Here is a 7,581-nt window from a genome sequence, read left to right on the forward strand (position 1 = left end):
CAGCCATTAGTAACCCGGAGACGCGCACCTGCGTGGGGGCTCTCCTCAGCCCCTGCTCCCTTCCTGCACCTCCCACTCCTGCTCTGAAATGGCGCTGAGCGGGTTATTTATCGGAGCCAGCGCTGCTCCAGAAGGTCAGGACGGTGGTGTAAATAACCTCTTCTCGCCATTTCCCCGTCCCTCCAGAGCCTGCTCCCCTCCCCCTCCTCCACCTTTATTCGCACAAATGAATGTGGCTGGGCTGGCGCAGAGCCTGGCCCTGCATCTTAATGGGGCGGTGAGCTCACAAGATGGATTTAGCTGGGGGTTTTATGGTTGCCGCGGCGACAGGAGAATGCTTTGGTTTTCTTTCCCCCTTCCTCTGCAGGATTTTAAGGAGGGGGGGAGTGTGGGGAGCCCTCCTCTGCACTGCAGTTTTGAAGGGTCTCCTTCTCAGTCGCCTCTACAGCTCATAAGATGGGCCTGCAATTCCAGGAGTAAGCAGGAGAGACCACATTAGCACCTCAGGAAAGGATGAGGGAAGGAAGGTAATGGGAGTGGGAAGAGCCTGTCCAGCACCAAGACGTGAGACCGAGTTGTCCAGCGTTGCCTGCTGTATGAGAACCTGGCAATTAAGCTCAGCAGCTGTGGGGCCCCTCTGCCCGGGAACCCCCCTCAGCAGGTAGAAAAAAAAGAAAATGCTTGGGTTATCACCCTTGTAGTCCACTGAAAGTTGGGCTACAGGGGTCGGGTGAGGGCTAGGTATCTTTGTTTTTGCCTGTCTGAGAGGGGAAAGAAGCAGTCTCCAGGCTTACTGTCTACTGACCACCCAGCATTGACCCTGGTTGGGGAGGGCATGTGAATGTGAGGGGGGGTGCTTTGCTGATCAGTGACAGTGTGGAAAATGGAGCTCTAACCAGTTCTCAAACTTGAAATTCTCTGAGCTTGTTTCCCCAGCCTGGCCTGGTTTGAACTTTTCCTGCCTTCTCGTTTCCCGCGAAGAACGGAACTCTGGTGCCCTGGCCTATCCAGTCTTTGGCCAGCAATTTTCTTTCAGGACTGTGAGCAAACCCTTCTCCAGCACTGACTAAAGCAGAGACTGGGGAGCAGGGTCTGATTATTTCCCTCCACTGGTCTCCGTCTGATTCTGGGCCTCTGGGTCTCTGTTCGTAAGCTTTTCCCTCTTCCCCAGGGGACCCTGGGAAGCCCCTCCTCCCCTCTCCCCCTTCCTCCCCTTTGGCTGGGAAAGTGACTGCAGCCTGAACAGTGCCAGACACCTGCCTGCCAGATGTGGCGATTCGCCATTCTTCTTTCCCCCTCCCCAAATGTCTATCCTTTACCCACCCCACTGAGCTCAGGCAGAAAGAGCCCCCCCACTGGGTGATTTAGTGCTGCAGCCCCTCTTCCTCAAGTGCCCCCCCATCTCGTCTCCCTCCCCCTGGTACCCAGGCCCCCCCCCCTTTTTTTCTACCGTGTCCTGCAGATGGCTTCCTGGTACAGCCCCCTCCTACTCCACCCTGGGGTGCTGGCATGTATAAGCCCCAGCTCCTTGGCTGGAGAATGAATGGGTGGGGCAGAGGTGATTGGCCTCTCTTTCACCCATGGGAGAGTACATCAGCAGGGCTGAGGACAGTGGCAGCCAGAGCTGATGTCATTTGGGCTGGTGGTGAAGGGAGGTGTTAAGGGAGGAGGAGGTGAGTGGGGAGGGAACCAGCGCTCCAAGACTGCAGAAGAGAAAGAGGTCTGTGAGACCTTAGGTAGGCCAGAGAGCCCAGAACTGTGGCTGCCTGGTGGACATCACATCTTTGTTTCTCTGGCTGGGTCTCCATATCCTGTTGCTGGATCTGTGTCTCACTATGACTCAGTAGATGCCCCTCAGCTCCTCCCATTCAGACTGACCCAAAATACACTTAAAGGGAACCTTTAGTTCTTACCCTCCTCTCCGTAGTGTTTGCTCTTCTGTGTCTTTTCTCTTTTCCATCCTTCCATCTTTTCTCCCTGGTCATATGGCTTCCCTGTCCCCCCTTCCCATCCCATATCATAACACAATATGGTCCCAGACCTCCCACCAAAGCAGGGCCTCATGCAGAGCCTCTTTTTTCCTTCCCATTACTCTGAGGCTCTGGGGTGGCAGTTGAGGTACCAAGGAATTGTTGGGCTGAAGAACAGCAGAGGCAGGACAGATGGAGAGTCCAAGGAAATGGGGGGGGGGAGTAAGATAGAGAAGCCCAGTGAGAGAGAAAAAGTGACTGAGAGACAAAGAGGCAGAGGCTGACAGCAGAAAGCCAGCATAACGAACTGGGAGAGTAAGAGAAACTGACACAAGTAAAGAGCAGCAAGCCTGGGAACAGGAAAGAATGGAGAGATGGAGATGGTAAAGTCACAGCAAGAGAAGGCAGCTGGGGAGGGGCCAGCCCAGGGGCAGGCTGGCTCTCCTGGGCTCCCTCATACTGACGGGCCATAAATCTTGGATGTGTACATGCATGTGTGTCTGTCTGTCTGAGTGTGTGCGTGCACAGCACATATGTGTAGGGGGCTGGTGGGGGTAAGTCTGATTCTCACAATATTCTCATTCACCCATTTCTTTCAGCAGCTTCCTTCCCGAGGCACCCCACACCAACCCCCATCTCTCAGTATTGCTGATTTCCCAGGGGTCATTCCCAAGGTGCTTCCACATCGTAAGAATCCTGGCTTGCTTACTCAGAATGCTGGCTTGCTGGAATGTGCAGTCAGGATCTGTAGAATCAGGAGGCCCCATCCCCTCGCTGCCCACCCCCAGTGCCTGCTCACCAGCTGCTCCTGTCCATCTTCTCCTCCCACTTTCCTTGTGTCTCTCCCCCCTCCACCCTCCATGCTGACCCCTCCCCCAGCCGCTGACCCCCAGCCGCCTGGGGCCCTGGGTTGGAGGGGGAGACAAAGACAGGATTTATCATCAGGACAGAGAAGCAGCCAGAGACCAGGGCTGAGGGCAATGGCTGACCTCCCTGAGATGGGAGGGAGTGCTTGGCCAGATGCTGGGAGGCTGGAAGCCTGGGTTCCAATGGCTGTGGCTCACAACATCCAACTTTTCTCACTCCAACCTTGCTCTCTCCCTAGTCCCTGAAGACTTAGGAAACAGAGAGAGTATGGCCTCAAGGTGATCTTAGGCCTCTGAAGTAAAACCTGGGAAGAGGGAAGAGAGGGTCTTTCTCTTATGGATACTGTGGAGGATTTGGAAACCAGAGAGCAATCAGGCAGCAGTTGTTTCCAGGACTAGAAAGGAGTTCAGGTTTAGCCCTGCAACAGATGAGCTAGAAAGGGACTTCCTCTAACATAGAAGGACTTCTCCAGAATAGGCCCTGACTGCCAGTAGAGAGAGAGAAATGTCATTATGGGTCTGAAAGACTTACTTGAAAGTAAAGAAAGTCATGGAACTCCCCAAGGGTTATTAACTCCAACCCTTGTGAGAAGGCCTTCGTCCCTGAGATCCCCAACTGCCTCCTAAGAGGTATGAGGAGCAGCTGGACGCTGCCGTTACAATAAATAGACTATTGGCCCGAAATTGTCTCTACTCAGCAGGCAGGGTATTTGGTCAAGGAGAGGGAACAGTATGATCCAGGAGTTTCCGAGAAACCAAACCATATATCTTTCTGTGGACAACTCCTGCAGCTTCCCTAGCTGCCCTTGGAGGCCCACTAGCCCCTCTAGCATCTCAGTGTGTCAGAGGGCTCCACAAACCCAACTCTGAACCTCTCACACTCATTCCAGCTCCTGGCGCCCAACATCCTACTTCCTGCCTTTACTTTACTGTCCTGGGAGAAGGCTGCTAGAGTTACCTCCAAGTGAAAAGAGGTGGAAGGTGGAAGGAAGAGAAACTGAGGCAATAGGGAGCTTCCAGCCTACTGGCTTCTCACCACAATCCCACCAACCCATTCCCATCCAGTATTTGGTGAAGGAGTCCTTCTTGTGGTTTCCTTCTACAAGCTGAAATTACTACCTCAATTCCTGATGGAAAGTCAAAAATTGGAAATTTTAGGGGAAAGGGGTCATGGATTGGAAGAGGACAAAGGAATTGGGGTGGAGGATGGCACAGGTTAAGGAAAAAACAGGAAAAGGGAAAAGAGCATCTCGTTTTTCCTCGCTCCCCCTTCCCCCAATTGAGAAGGCAGATTTACAGCCTTGGTTTGGTGTGTGTGGGGGGGTGAGTATAAGGAAGACAGATCTGCAGTTCTGCCCTCTGAGTGTCTGGGTACTTAGCTTTAACTCCCCCATTAGCATCAATCCCCATCTTGCTGCCCATCCGTCTTCTGACATCAGCTCCTTCCCCTCTGAAAGCCCAGGCTTTCTGACCCTAAGTGGCTCTTAAAGGGCCAGTCTAGACCCTTCTCTCCCTCCCTTCTCGCACTCCAGGCAGCAGAGTCTGGTGTGTATGCTTGCATTCATGCACTATGGCTATCCTTGCTAAAGCCATAGTGAATGGAGGGCACAGTGTGTGGGGGAGGGGGCAGCTCTTCTCCAGCTCTCTCTGTTCTCTTTAGACACCCCACCCCCGCCATCCCACTGACCCCTACCTTTGTTCACTACCTACCTAAGCCCAGAGCCAGTCCTCTGACTGGGGCGGGGGTCACAAACACATGGTTCTGGGAGCTGAGGGCTGCAGAAGGCATGTGGATCACAGGACAGATCCTCTCCCTCATTTCCTGGAGGCCCAGGGCAGGGAGTATCAAGAACTACTGGCTGTTTTTAATTCTCAGCCAGCAGTGGGGGTGGACAGGTTGGGGGCTGAGACTCCTTGGAGATGCCCTGAGCCCCACATTCCTAGCCTCCTTTCCCAGGGACCCAAGGTCTGTGGGGGGGTGGGGGATTTCAAATCTTCCTCTCCCAATGAGGGAGGTGACATGCCAGCCAGAGAAACCTGCCTCTGAATTTCCTGGCTTCTCGCCCCTATTTCTCAGCAACTGAACTTAGGGGGGCAGAGGGGAAACTGGCTTCTCCCCATTTCTCTCCATCTTCTGCAGAAATGCTGTAACTGCACTCCAGGGGCTATAAGAATGCCAGGATACTTGGAAAGTTCCTCCCCCATCTGCCTTCAATCCTTTCTGCTGCAAAGATCTGCAGTCCTCTGAGGGGCTCTCCAGGGTAGTCAAACCCCCTTCCTGATATCTGAAACCCATTCCCCACCTCCCTCAGCGCTCCCTTCTCTGGCTGAGGATGAGAGGGAACTGGTGGGTGGGGGCCTTGGGAAACTGGCCACGCTAAAAATAGGAGCCCCCAGCTGCACCCCCCAACCACGGCCCCTTATTTATCACCTTCCAAACCTCACTCTCAAAGAAGCATAAATATTCCTAATTCCTGAAGGCCAGCCCTGAACTCATAAATTTAACTGGGGAGGTGGGCAAGGGGGAGGAGTGAGGTGTAGGGAGAGGGGAGCCCGCCGCAGCCTTGAAGTAGAACACGCAGGGGGGAGGCGCGGACTTGCCCCCATGCAGGCGCCCGTGGGTCTTCTTAGAGAGGAGGAGTAGGCGTTATTTCTCTCAGCAGTTCCTTTGGGGATTCGTCTTTTCTCACTACACGCCCCCACCCCAACCTTAGTTCTGTCTTCTCCAGTAGTTCTCCATCCTTCTTCCCCTTTTCTTCGTCCTTTCTTTCCAGTTCTCCTTCCTTGCCCCTCTCTCACCTCTATTGCGCCTTCGCTCCTCTAAGCCTCTTCCTCTTCAGAGCCATTGTCTGAAGGGAAATTTCAGTCTCTTATGCAGTCTGGATAGTGAGGTTTGAAAAGAAGTCTCCCAGTTCCCGGATCTCCCCCGCTTCAGCCCATTTGCCCCTTCAAATGCGCCCTGTCTTTTCGGTCTCTCCTTTCTTCTCAGATCCCCTTCTTCCCGTCCCTCAGTCTCCCCTTTCGCCCCAGCCTTCGTTTTTTCCCGTCACCCCTTTGATCCCGTTTCCCCTTCATTCTCTCTCCCTCTTCAATCTTCTCTCCCTGCTCTACTGTCACCCCACTCCTACCCCTCAGATCTCCCCCGCCCATGTTTACCCCGCCAGCTCCCATCCTCTGTTTCGGATCCCCCGCCCCTCCCCACCCCAATTCTCCTCCCGAGGGATGAAAAAGAAGGGAGGAGGGGGCTTGAGAAACAGGTACAGTGAGTGCGGTTCCTTGAGGGGAGGGAGAGAAAGAGGAGAAAGCAGGGGAGAGGGAGAAGGAAGCGGTGGCGAGGGGAGGGGCATCTTCACTCCCCAGCGGCGCCCCCCCTTCCCCGCCGCCACTGAGCCATAAATCAGCGCCAAGGCTGTTTGGCCAATGGTAGAGTGACTCGTAAATCGGCCTGTCAAGCTCAGCCAATGAGAGGAGGCGTTAAATCAAGTCCTGTCAGCGTTTGGCCAATGAGAAGCCCTGGGCTGACCATAAATCTGCCTGTGAGAGACAGCGAAAGAGAGAGAGCGTGCGAGCGAGCGAGAACGGCCGGGCCGGGGGACTGGGGAGGGGGCGCGGGGAGAGCGGGGAGGGGAGGTGGGGTGGGGGGAGGAGGGAAAGAGGAGTTTAGGAGAAAAAAGACGGTAACAGAGGTACGAGAGATGAAGGCAGCCTACGGGAGAGACGGACAGATGGAGAGAGACAAAGAGAAGCTGTGAGAGATAGCGTCAGAAAGTCAGCGATAGCGCTCGGGCTCGCGCGGGAGACTGACAGAGATAAAGAGACAAAGAGAGACACTGACTCACACTCACGAGGGCCCCCAAATACAGACGCTCCCCCGAGACACGCGTGAGCGCCGCACCGCGAGGGACCTCGTGCGTGGACACAGACGCGCCATGCACACCCACAAGCGAGAGAAAGCCGGAGAGAGAACCTGGCTTTTCTTCCGCCTCTTTTTCCTAGGTTTTTATCGAAATTAGAGGCGGCTGTGCGTGCGTGGGCCGTGGAGGGTGAAAGGGAAGGGGGGTGTTTTCTTGCTAAGATCTGGCCTCTCTGGTCTCAGACTCCAGGGTTTCCTCCTGTGTCCCGTGAGTCGTTTTTTTCCGGAGACCACTACTCGGGAAGTCCCTCCTTAGGTCTAACTTCAATCTCTATTGCTGCTCCTTTCTACGTGCCAAAACTTTTGAATTGCCTTCAAGGAATATGAAAAGTGAACCCTTTTACAGCCCCTCAGGGAATTGTCAACTTTCAGAATCTAAGAAGGCTGAGCAGGAAGGACCTTTAGGAATTATCTGTTAACTTGATTCTAGGTTTAGAAAGGAAGTTGTCCTGTAGTGGTTAGACATGTGGGCTGAAGTGTGACTCTGCCCTTAAATCATGGTCATACCACGTATTAGTTCTTCCACTTTGGATAAATTGCTTAACCTCTTTGTGCTTCAATTTTTTTCATTTGTAAGAATGAGATTATAATAAATACTTCATGGTAAATTTTGTAACAATTACATGAAATAATATATTTACAGGGTTTAGGACAGCACTGGGCACATGGTAAGATTGCACCCCACTCTGAACTTGGTACACATGATAAAACCTGTGGCCCCCATGGTCCAGGATCCTGCTCAAATTCACAGAGCTAATTATTCCTTGACTGGAACCCTGTCTCTACGCTCTCTGGCTAATGTTCTTTATTGGTCTTGCTGTTCACCCCACCT

The sequence above is a fragment of the Ursus maritimus genome, unplaced genomic scaffold (assembly GCF_017311325.1).
Source record: "Ursus maritimus isolate PB19 unplaced genomic scaffold, ASM1731132v1 scaffold_26, whole genome shotgun sequence".
Classification (NCBI taxonomy): domain Eukaryota; kingdom Metazoa; phylum Chordata; class Mammalia; order Carnivora; family Ursidae; genus Ursus; species Ursus maritimus.